The sequence below is a fragment of the Balaenoptera borealis genome (genome assembly GCF_965194805.1).
Source record: "Balaenoptera borealis genome assembly, chromosome: 9".
NCBI lineage: Eukaryota > Metazoa > Chordata > Mammalia > Artiodactyla > Balaenopteridae > Balaenoptera > Balaenoptera borealis.
Window position 1 is genome coordinate 88376025 of NC_138873.1, and position 13231 is coordinate 88389255.

Sequence of the window (13231 nt, forward strand, 5' to 3'; positions counted from 1 at the left end):
TGCTGCCTCCTTGAGGCCACTTCCCACAACAGCAGCTTTAAACCCATTGCTAAAGGTCACTAAATATTCACCAAACTTGCAGTTCGGGAAATGACACCTGCTCTCTAAAAAAACGCTGGGGTGGAAAATCGACCAAATAATTCAAAAGAGGGCAACCTTCAAAGAAGACAATTTCAAGAGTTATATTGTACTGCCAATTGTTTCCTTTTTTTAACAGAAAAGAAAACGGCGGACAAAAATGATGAGTTTTACGAATTTTCAAAGACATGCAAACCCAAATTACAAAAACCTATCAGCTCACAGCAGCCAGAAGGGCCATTAGCATAAATGCTGTAAACAATAAATGCTGAAGCGATTGTGGAGAAATGCGTACCCTCGACTCTAAGGGGGACGTGGTAAGAGCCACTAATGAAAACACAAAGAGGGTGCTTTGAAAAGGGAAACACGGTGCTACCAGTCAATCAATCACACCCACTGCTGGGCCTATCACCTGAGAACATGAGAATCAAAAAGTCACAGGCTGGCAATCCTGCACTCCAACAATATTTACCATAGCCAACACTTGGAAGCAATGAAAATGTCCATCAACCGAGGAATGCACAAAGAAGAAGTGGTCCACGTACACAGTGGAAAATTACTCCAATAAAAAATAAAAATTAAATTTAAAAATCCAACAAAAGTAAGGAGACATCAGCTTGTGTGGGTTTGTCCGGGCACACTCCACTCTAATTTATAACCGAGAAACACCACAGGCCGCAAGGGCTTTTCCCTAGTTACCAGGGTGGGGAACATAGAAAGGCTGCCGCCCTCTGGCAGTTACCTGCAAAAGCAGTTTTAAAGCCTGTGCTAATGGTCATTTCATAGGAACAAGTACTGCAGAACTGTAAATGAAACCTGCCCTCAAAATGTCTTCAGGGAGGTAATGGCCAAAACATTTCAAAAGGTGACACGTACTTTAAGAGAACACTTTGAAGAACTAAGGGGTAATCACTGCTTGAAAAATAAAAAGGACATGCCTTAAAGCTCAATTTCAACGGATTATGAGGCACATGCGAATTCAACCACAAAGAGGTATCAGCTCACACTTGTCAGAATAACCATGAGCAAGAAAACTACAAACAATAAATGCTGAAGGTGTTGTGGAGAAATGCATACCCTCAACTTCAAGGGGGACGTAAGTTGGAAAGGGCCACGAATGAGAACAGAATGGAGGTGCCTTAAAAAGGTAAACATTGAGCTACCATATGATCCAGCAGGCCCACTCCTCCACCTATAATCTAAGAAGAGAGAATTGGAAAGACACAGGCAGGCAAATCTGCATTGCCCAGTATTACAATAGCCAAGATATGGAAGTAACCAAAAAGACCACCAACAGATGGGTGGGCAAAGAAGAACTCCTCCATGTACAGATGGAATATTCGCTAGTGAAAAAAATGAAACAATGCCATTTGCAGCACCATAGATGAGTCTAGACGTAATCACGCCACGTGTAGTAAGTGAGAAAGCAAAAGGCACATATCCTATCATATCACTTTCAGGAGTTACTTAAAAATTGATACCAATGAAGATATTTCCACAGAGAAAGGCAATCACAGATTCATTAAAAAACTTATGGTTCACCAAATAGAAAGGGATGAGGATTGGATACATTACCATATTGGGGTTAACAGAGATATACAAACCATGTGAAATATATAACCACCAAAGACGTACGGAAGACCAGGAGAAGACTGCTCAACATTGTGTCATAACCTACATTGGCAAAGGATGCGAGGAAGAATAGATACACGTATATGTGTGAAAGAACCACATCTTGCACACCTAGAACAAACAAACCATTGTAATCAAATTTGCTGGGATAAAAAATAAAAAGTAAATTACAAATATGAACAAGAAGTAATGAGACATAAAGTTAAAGGGCTTTTTCCTGGCACATTCCATTCTAATATACACCCTAGAACACCACTTCCATTAAGGCTCTGTTTCCCTAGTAACCAAATTTGGTAAAGGAGAAATGCTGCCACCTAGTGGCCGTTTCCTGCAAGAGCAGCTTTAAAGTCACAGCTAATGGTCACTTAACATTCACAAGGACTCAGGGCTGTAAAGGACACTTGCCCTAAATATTTGTGCTGAAGTAGTGAATGGACAAAAAATTCAAAACAGGCAAATGTTTCAAGAAGAGATTATGAAGAGTTAAGTTTTACTCACACTCTTTTTAAAAAAAAGGAAAATGGATAAAAGTTCAACCTCAGGGAGTGCTAGACGCATGCAATCTAATCTACAAAAAGTTTCAACTTACACCAGTCGACTGACCATCAGCAAAAAGTCTACAAACAATAAATGCTGAAGGGGTTTTAGAGAACTGTGTACCCTCTGCCTGCTGGTGAGACGTAAAGAGGTAACAGCCAATAATGAGAACAGAAAGGAACTGTGTTTAAAAGTAAACATGGAGGTACTATTCAATCCAGCAGGCGCACCATTGGACCTCTCACCTGAGAAGACAAGAATCGAGAAGACACAGGCCGCAAAAGCTGCAGTGCAGCCTTATTCACCATAGCCAAGACAGTGAAGCAATCAAAATGTCCAACAACAGGTAAATGGATAAAGAAGAAGTGGTCCATGTACACAATGGAATATTAGCCATGGAAGACAATGAACCATTGCTCTTTGAGGCACCACAAATGAGTCTGGAGATAATCACGACAGATGAGGTAAGTTGGAAAGCAAAAGACCTGTTTTCTATGGTAGCACTTATAGGCGTTACCTAATAACTGACACAAATGAACATATCTCCACAGAGAAAGACACTCTGATTTAGAAAACAAACTATGCTCATCTAAAACGACAGGTGGGGGGAATGGATAAATTAAGGTTAGTGTTACTATATGTATACAAACACATATGATATACATATCTCAAAAAGGCCAACCATATAGCAAGGGAAGTCTGCGGAACCCTCTGTAACATTTTACATGGGAAGAGGATCTGTACTTGAATAGACATATATAATGTACAAACGAACCAGATTGTGTACACCTAGGACAAACTATATTCTAAGCTTTACCCCAATTAAAACACTTTTAAAAACCAAGAAGAAATAATGACACATAAACTTATGGGGGTTTCTCCACGCACATTCCAATGGAATTTACAACCTAGGAACACGACTTCCAGAAAGGCTCTGCTGCCCTACTACCCAGATTTGGGAATGGAGAAATGCTGCCTCCTTGAGGCCACTTCCCACAACAGCAGCTTTAAACCCATTGCTAAAGGTCACTAAATATTCACCAAACTTGCAGTTCGGGAAATGACACCTGCTCTCTAAAAAAACGCTGGGGTGGAAAATCGACCAAATAATTCAAAAGAGGGCAACCTTCAAAGAAGACAATTTCAAGAGTTATATTGTACTGCCAATTGTTTCCTTTTTTTAACAGAAAAGAAAACGGCGGAGAAAAATGATGAGTTTTACGAATTTTCAAAGACATGCAAACCCAAATTACAAAAACCTATCAGCTCACAGCAGCCAGAAGGGCCATTAGCATAAATGCTGTAAACAATAAATGCTGAAGCGATTGTGGAGAAATGCGTACCCTCGACTCCAAGGGGGACGTGGTAAGAGCCACTAATGAAAACACAAAGAGGGTGCTTTGAAAAGGGAAACACGGTGCTACCAGTCAATCAATCACACCCACTGCTGGGCCTATCACCTGAGAACATGAGAATCAAAAAGTCACAGGCTGGCAATCCTGCACTCCAACAATATTTACCATAGCCAACACTTGGAAGCAATGAAAATGTCCATCAACCGAGGAATGCACAAAGAAGAAGTGGTCCACGTACACAGTGGAAAATTACTCCAATAAAAAATAAAAATTAAATTTAAAAATCCAACAAAAGTAAGGAGACATCAGCTTGTGTGGGTTTGTCCGGGCACACTCCACTCTAATTTATAACCGAGAAACACCACAGGCCGCAAGGGCTTTTCCTTAGTTACCAGGGTGGGGAACATAGAAAGGCTGCCGCCCTCTGGCAGTTAGCTGCAAAAGCAGTTTTAAAGCCTGTGCTAATGGTCATTTCATAGGAACAAGTACTGCAGAACTGTAAATGAAACCTGCCCTCAAAATGTCTTCAGGGAGGTAACGGCCAAAACATTTCAAAAGGTGACACGTACTTTAAGAGAACACCTTGAAGAACTAAGGGGTAATCACTGCTTGAAAAATAAAAAGGACATGCCTTAAAGCTCAATTTCAACGGATTATGAGGCACATGCGAATTCAACCACAAAGAGGTATCAGCTCACACTTGTCAGAATAACCATGAGCAAGAAAACTACAAACAATAAATGCTGAAGGTGTTGTGGAGAAATGCATACCCTCAACTTCAAGGGGGACGTAAGTTGGAAAGGGCCACGAATGAGAACAGAATGGAGGTGCCTTAAAAATATAAACATTGAGCTACCATATGATCCAGCAGGCCCACTCCTCCACCTATAATCTAAGAAGAGAGAATTGGAAAGACACAGGCAGGCAAATCTGCATTGCCCAGTATTACAATAGCCAAGATATGGAAGTAACCAAAAAGACCACCAACAGATGGGTGGGCAAAGAAGAACTCCTCCATGTACAGATGGAATATTCGCTAGTGAAAAAATGAAACAATGCCATTTGCAGCACCATAGATGAGTCTAGACGTAATCACGCCACGTGTAGTAAGTGAGAAAGCAAAAGGCACATATCCTATCATATCACTTTCAGGAGTTACTTAAAAATTGATACCAATGAAGATATTTCCACAGAGAAAGGCAATCACAGATTCATTAAAAAACTTATGGTTCACCAAATAGAAAGGGATGAGGATTGGATACATTACCATATTGGGGTTAACAGAGATATACAAACCATGTGAAATATATAACCACCAAAGACGTACGGAAGACCAGGAGAAGACTGCTCAACATTGTGTCATAACCTACATTGGCAAAGGATGCGAGGAAGAATAGATACACGTATATGTGTGAAAGAACCACATCTTGCACACCTAGAACAAACAAACCATTGTAATCAAATTTGCTGGGATAAAAAATAAAAAGTAAATTACAAATATGAACAAGAAGTAATGAGACATAAAGTTAAAGGGCTTTTTCCTGGCACATTCCATTCTAATATACACCCTAGAACACCACTTCCATTAAGGCTCTGTTTCCCTAGTAACCAAATTTGGTAAAGGAGAAATGCTGCCACCTAGTGGCCGTTTCCTGCAAGAGCAGCTTTAAAGTCACAGCTAATGGTCACTTAACATTCACAAGGACTCAGGGCTGTAAAGGACACTTGCCCTAAATATTTGTGCTGAAGTAGTGAATGGACAAAAAATTCAAAACAGGCAAATGTTTCAAGAAGAGATTATGAAGAGTTAAGTTTTACTCACACTCTTTTTAAAAAAAAGGAAAATGGATAAAAGTTCAACCTCAGGGAGTGTTAGACGCATGCAATCTAATCTACAAAAAGTTTCAACTTACACCAGTCGACTGACCATCAGCAAAAAGTCTACAAACAATAAATGCTGAAGGGGTTTTAGAGAACTGTGTACCCTCTGCCTGCTGGTGAGACGTAAAGAGGTAACAGCCAATAATGAGAACAGAAAGGAACTGTGTTTAAAAGTAAAAATGGAGGTACTATTCAATCCAGCAGGCGCACCATTGGACCTCTCACCTGAGAAGACAAGAATCGAGAAGACACAGGCCGCAAAAGCTGCAGTGCAGCCTTATTCACCATAGCCAAGACAGTGAAGTAATCAAAATGTCCAACAACAGGTAAATGGATAAAGAAGAAGTGGTCCATGTACACAATGGAATATTAGCCATGGAAGACAATGAACCATTGCTCTTTGAGGCACCACAAATGAGTCTGGAGATAATCACGACAGATGAGGTAAGTTGGAAAGCAAAAGACCTGTTTTCTATGGTAGCACTTATAGGCGTTACCTAATAACTGACACAAATGAACATATCTCCACAGAGAAAGACACTCTGATTTAGAAAACAAACTATGCTCATCTAAAACGACAGGTGGGGGGAATGGATAAATTAAGGTTAGTGTTACTATATGTATACAAACACATATGATATACATATCTCAAAAAGGCCAACCATATAGCAAGGGAAGTCTGCGGAACCCTCTGTAACATTTTACATGGGAAGAGGATCTGTACTTGAATAGACATATATAATGTACAAACGAACCAGATTGTGTACACCTAGGACAAACAATATTCTAAGCTTTACCCCAATTAAAACACTTTTAAAAACCAAGAAGAAATAATGACACATAAACTTATGGGGGTTTCTCCACGCACATTCCAATGTAATTTACAACCTAGGAACACGACTTCCAGAAAGGCTCTGCTGCCCTACTACCCAGATTTGGGAATGGAGAAATGCTGCCTCCTTGAGGCCACTTCCCACAACAGCAGCTTTAAACCCATTGCTAAAGGTCACTAAATATTCACCAAACTTGCAGTTCGGGAAATGACACCTGCTCTCTAAAAAAACGCTGGGGTGGAAAATCGACCAAATAATTCAAAAGAGGGCAACCTTCAAAGAAGACAATTTCAAGAGTTATATTGTACTGCCAATTGTTTCCTTTTTTTAACAGAAAAGAAAACGGCGGACAAAAATGATGAGTTTTACGAATTTTCAAAGACATGCAAACCCAAATTACAAAAACCTATCAGCTCACAGCAGCCAGAAGGGCCATTAGCATAAATGCTGTAAACAATAAATGCTGAAGCGATTGTGGAGAAATGCGTACCCTCGACTCTAAGGGGGACGTGGTAAGAGCCACTAATGAAAACACAAAGAGGGTGCTTTGAAAAGGGAAACACGGTGCTACCAGTCAATCAATCACACCCACTGCTGGGCCTATCACCTGAGAACATGAGAATCAAAAAGTCACAGGCTGGCAATCCTGCACTCCAACAATATTTACCATAGCCAACACTTGGAAGCAATGAAAATGTCCATCAACCGAGGAATGCACAAAGAAGAAGTGGTCCACGTACACAGTGGAAAATTACTCCAATAAAAAATAAAAATTAAATTTAAAAATCCAACAAAAGTAAGGAGACATCAGCTTGTGTGGGTTTGTCCGGGCACACTCCACTCTAATTTATAACCGAGAAACACCACAGGCCGCAAGGGCTTTTCCCTAGTTACCAGGGTGGGGAACATAGAAAGGCTGCCGCCCTCTGGCAGTTAGCTGCAAAAGCAGTTTTAAAGCCTGTGCTAATGGTCATTTCATAGGAACAAGTACTGCAGAACTGTAAATGAAACCTGCCCTCAAAATGTCTTCAGGGAGGTAATGGCCAAAACATTTCAAAAGGTGACACGTACTTTAAGAGAACACTTTGAAGAACTAAGGGGTAATCACTGCTTGAAAAATAAAAAGGACATGCCTTAAAGCTCAATTTCAACGGATTATGAGGCACATGCGAATTCAACCACAAAGAGGTATCAGCTCACACTTGTCAGAATAACCATGAGCAAGAAAACTACAAACAATAAATGCTGAAGGTGTTGTGGAGAAATGCATACCCTCAACTTCAAGGGGGACGGAAGTTGGAAAGGGCCACGAATGAGAACAGAATGGAGGTGCCTTAAAAAGGTAAACATTGAGCTACCATATGATCCAGCAGGCCCACTCCTCCACCTATAATCTAAGAAGAGAGAATTGGAAAGACACAGGCAGGCAAATCTGCATTGCCCAGTATTACAATAGCCAAGATATGGAAGTAACCAAAAAGACCACCAACAGATGGGTGGGCAAAGAAGAACTCCTCCATGTACAGATGGAATATTCGCTAGTGAAAAAAATGAAACAATGCCATTTGCAGCACCATAGATGAGTCTAGACATAATCACGCCACGTGTAGTAAGTGAGAAAGCAAAAGGCACATATCCTATCATATCACTTTCAGGAGTTACTTAAAAATTGATACCAATGAAGATATTTCCACAGAGAAAGGCAATCACAGATTCATTAAAAAACTTATGGTTCACCAAATAGAAAGGGATGAGGATTGGATACATTACCATATTGGGGTTAACAGAGATATACAAACCATGTGAAATATATAACCACCAAAGACGTACGGAAGACCAGGAGAAGACTGCTCAACATTGTGTCATAACCTATATTGGCAAAAGATGCGAGGAAGAATAGATACACGTATATGTGTGATAGAACCACATCTTGCACACCTAGAACAAACAAACCATTGTAATCAAATTTGCTGGGATAAAAAATAAAAAGTAAATTACAAATATGAACAAGAAGTAATGAGACATAAAGTTAAAGGGCTTTTTCCTGGCAGATTCCATTCTAATATACAACCTAGAACACCACTTCCATTAAGGCTCTGTTTCCCTAGTAACCAAATTTGGTAAAGGAGAAATGCTGCCAACCTTGTGGCCGTATCCTGCAAGAGCAGCTTTAAAGTCACAGCTAATGGTCACTTAACATTCACAAGGACTCAGGGCTGTAAAGGACACTTGCCCTAAATATTTGTGCTGAAGTAGGGAATGGGCAAAAAATTCAAAACAGGCAAATGTTTCAAGAAGAGATTATGAAGAGTTAAGTTTTACTCACACTCTTTTTAAAAAAAAGGAAAATGGATAAAAGCTCAACCTCAGGGAGTGTTAGACGCATGCAATCTAATCTACAAAAAGTTTCAACTTACACCAGTCGACTGACCATCAGCAAAAAGTCTACAAACAATAAATGCTGAAGGGGTTTTAGAGAACTGTGTACCCTCTGCCTGCTGGTGAGACGTAAAGGGGTAACAGCCAATAATGAGAACAGAAAGGAAATGTGTTTAAAAGTAAAAATGGAGGTACTATTCAATCCAGCAGGCGCACCATTGGACCTCTCACCTGAGAAGACAAGAATCGAGAAGACACAGGCCGCAAAAGCTGCAGTGCAGCCTTATTCACCATAGCCAAGACAGTGAAGCAATCAAAATGTCCAACAACAGGTAAATGGATAAAGAAGAAGTGGTCCATGTACACAATGGAATATTAGCCATGGAAGACAATGAACCATTGCTCTTTGAGGCACCACAAATGAGTCTGGAGATAATCACGAAAGATGAGGTAAGTTGGAAAGCAAAAGACCTGTTTTCTATGGTAGCACTTATAGGCGTTACCTAATAACTGACACAAATGAACATATCTCCACAGAGAAAGACACTCTGATTTAGAAAACAAACTATGCTCATCTAAAACGACAGGTGGGGGGGAATGGATAAATTAAGATTAGTGTTACTATATGTATACAAACACATATGATATACATATCTCAAAAAGACCAACCATATAGCAAGGGAAGTCTGCGGAACCCTCTGTAACATTTTACATGGGAAGAGGATCTGTACTTGAATAGACATATATAATGTACAAACGAACCAGATTGTGTACACCTAGGACAAACAATATTCTAAGCTTTACCCCAATTAAAACACTTTTAAAAACCAAGAAGAAATAATGACACATAAACTTGTGGGGGTTTCTCCATGCACATTCCAATGTAATTTACAACCTAGGAACACGACTTCCAGAAAGGCTCTGCTGCCCTACTACCCAGATTTGGGAATGGAGAAATGCTGCCTCCTTGAGGCCACTTCCCACAACAGCAGCTTTAAACCCATTGCTAAAGGTCACTAAATATTCACCAAACTTGCAGTTCGGGAAATGACACCTGCTCTCTAAAAAAACGCTGGGGTGGAAAATCGACCAAATAATTCAAAAGAGGGCAACCTTCAAAGAAGACAATTTCAAGAGTTATATTGTACTGCCAATTGTTTCCTTTTTTTAACAGAAAAGAAAACGGCGGAGAAAAATGATGAGTTTTACGAATTTTCAAAGACATGCAAACCCAAATTACAAAAACCTATCAGCTCACAGCAGCCAGAAGGGCCATTAGCATAAATGCTGTAAACAATAAATGCTGAAGCGATTGTGGAGAAATGCGTACCCTCGACTCTAAGGGGGACGTGGTAAGAGCCACTAATGAAAACACAAAGAGGGTGCTTTGAAAAGGGAAACACGGTGCTACCAGTCAATCAATCACACCCACTGCTGGGCCTATCACCTGAGAACATGAGAATCAAAAAGTCACAGGCTGGCAAACCTGCACTCCAAAAATATTTACCATAGCCAACACTTGGAAGCAATGAAAATGTCCATCAACCGAGGAATGCACAAAGAAGAAGTGGTCCACGTACACAGTGGAAAATTACTCCAATAAAAAATAAAAATTAAATTTAAAAATCCAACAAAAGTAAGGAGACATCAGCTTGTGTGGGTTTGTCCGGGCACACTCCACTCTAATTTATAACCGAGAAACACCACAGGCCGCAAGAGCTTTTCCCTAGTTACCAGGGTGGGGAACATAGAAAGGCTGCCGCCCTCTGGCAGTTACCTGCAAAAGCAGATTTAAAGCCTGTGCTAATGGTCATTTCATAGGAACAAGTACTGCAGAACTGTAAATGAAACCTGCCCTCAAAATGTCTTCAGGGAGGTAACGGCCAAAACATTTCAAAAGGTGACACGTACTTTAAGAGAACACTTTGAAGAACTAAGGGGTAATCACTGCTTGAAAAATAAAAAGGACATGCCTTAAAGCTCAATTTCAACGGATTATGAGGCACATGCGAATTCAACCACAAAGAGGTATCAGCTCACACTTGTCAGAATAACCATGAGCAAGAAAACTACAAACAATAAATGCTGAAGGTGTTGTGGAGAAATGCATACCCTCAACTTCAAGGGGGACGGAAGTTGGAAAGGGCCACGAATGAGAACAGAATGGAGGTGCCTTAAAAAGGTAAACATTGAGCTACCATATGATCCAGCAGGCCCACTCCTCCACCTATAATCTAAGAAGAGAGAATTGGAAAGACACAGGCAGGCAAATCTGCATTGCCCAGTATTACAATAGCCAAGATATGGAAGCAACCAAAAAGTCCACCAACAGATGGGTGGGCAAAGAAGAACACCTCCATGTACAGATGGAATGTTCGCTAGTGAAAAAAATGAAACAATGCCATTTGCAGCACCATAGATGAGTCTAGACGTAATCACAACACCTATAGAAAGTGAGAAAGCAAAAGGCACATATCCTATCATATTACTTTTAGGAGTTACTTAAAAATTGATACCAATGAAGATATTTCCACAGAGAAAGGCAATCACAGATTCATTAAAAAACTTATGGTTCACCAAATAGAAAGGGATGAGGATTGGATACATTGCCATATTGGGGTTAACAGAGATATACAAACCATGTGAAATATATAACCACCAAAGACGTACGGAAGACCAGGAGAAGACTACTCAACATTGTGTCATAACCTACATTGGCAAAGGAAGCGAGGAAGAATAGATACATGTATATGTGTGAAAGAACCACATCTTGCACACCTAGAACAAACAAACCATTGTAATCAAATTTGCTGGGATAAAAAATAAAAAGTAAATTACAAATATGAACAAGAAGTAATGAGACATAAAGTTAAAGGGCTTTTTCCTGGCACATTCCATTCTAATATACACCCTAGAACACCACTTCCATTAAGGCTCTGTTTCCCTAGTAACCAAATTTGGTAAAGGAGAAATGCTGCCACCTAGTGGCCGTTTCCTGCAAGAGCAGCTTTAAAGTCACAGCTAATGGTCACTTAACATTCACAAGGACTCAGGGCTGTAAAGGACACTTGCCCTAAATATTTGTGCTGAAGTAGGGAATGGGCAAAAAATTCAAAACAGGCAAATGTTTCAAGAAGAGATTATGAAGAGTTAAGTTTTACTCACACTCTTTTTAAAAAAAAGGAAAATGGATAAAAGCTCAACCTCAGGGAGTGTTAGACGCATGCAATCTAATCTACAAAAAGTTTCAACTTACACCAGTCGACTGACCATCAGCAAAAAGTCTACAAACAATAAATGCTGAAGGGGTTTTAGAGAACTGTGTACCCTCTGCCTGCTGGTGAGACGTAAAGGGGTAACAGCCAATAATGAGAACAGAAAGGAAATGTGTTTAAAAGTAAAAATGGAGGTACTATTCAATCCAGCAGGCGCACCATTGGACCTCTCACCTGAGAAGACAAGAATCGAGAAGACACAGGCCGCAAAAGCTGCAGTGCAGCCTTATTCACAATAGCCAAGACAGTGAAGCAATCAAAATGTCCAACAACAGGTAAATGGATAAAGAAGAAGTGGTCCATGTACACAATGGAATATTAGCCATGGAAGACAATGAACCATTGCTCTTTGAGGCACCACAAATGAGTCTGGAGATAATCACGAAAGATGAGGTAAGTTGGAAAGCAAAAGACCTGTGTTCTATGGTAGCACTTATAGGCGTTACCTAATAACTGACACAAATGAACATATCTCCACAGAGAAAGACACTCTGATTTAGAAAACAAACTATGCTCATCTAAAACGACAGGTGGGGGGAATGGATAAATTAAGATTAGTGTTACTATATGTATACAAACACATATGATATACATATCTCAAAAAGACCAACCATATAGCAAGGGAAGTCTGCGGAACCCTCTGTAACATTTTACATGGGAAGAGGATCTGTACTTGAATAGACATATATAATGTACAAACGAACCAGATTGTGTACACCTAGGACAAACAATATTCTAAGCTTTACCCCAATTAAAACACTTTTAAAAACCAAGAAGAAATAATGACACATAAACTTGTGGGGGTTTCTCCACGCACATTCCAATGTAATTTACAACCTAGGAACACGACTTCCAGAAAGGCTCTGCTGCCCTACTACCCAGATTTGGGAATGGAGAAATGCTGCCTCCTTGAGGCCACTTCCCACAACAGCAGCTTTAAACCCATTGCTAAAGGTCACTAAATATTCACCAAACTTGCAGATCGGGAAATGACATCTGCTCTCTAAAAAAACGCTGGGGTGGAAAATCGACCAAATAATTCAAAAGAGGGCAACCTTCAAAGAAGACAATTTCAAGAGTTATATTGTACTGCCAATTGTTTCCTTTTTTTAACAGAAAAGAAAACGACGGACAAAAATGATGAGTTTTACGAATTTTCAAAGACATGCAAACCCAAATTACAAAAACCTATCAGCTCACAGCAGCCAGAAGGGCCATTAGCATAAATGCTGTAAACAATAAATGCTGAAGCGATTGTGGA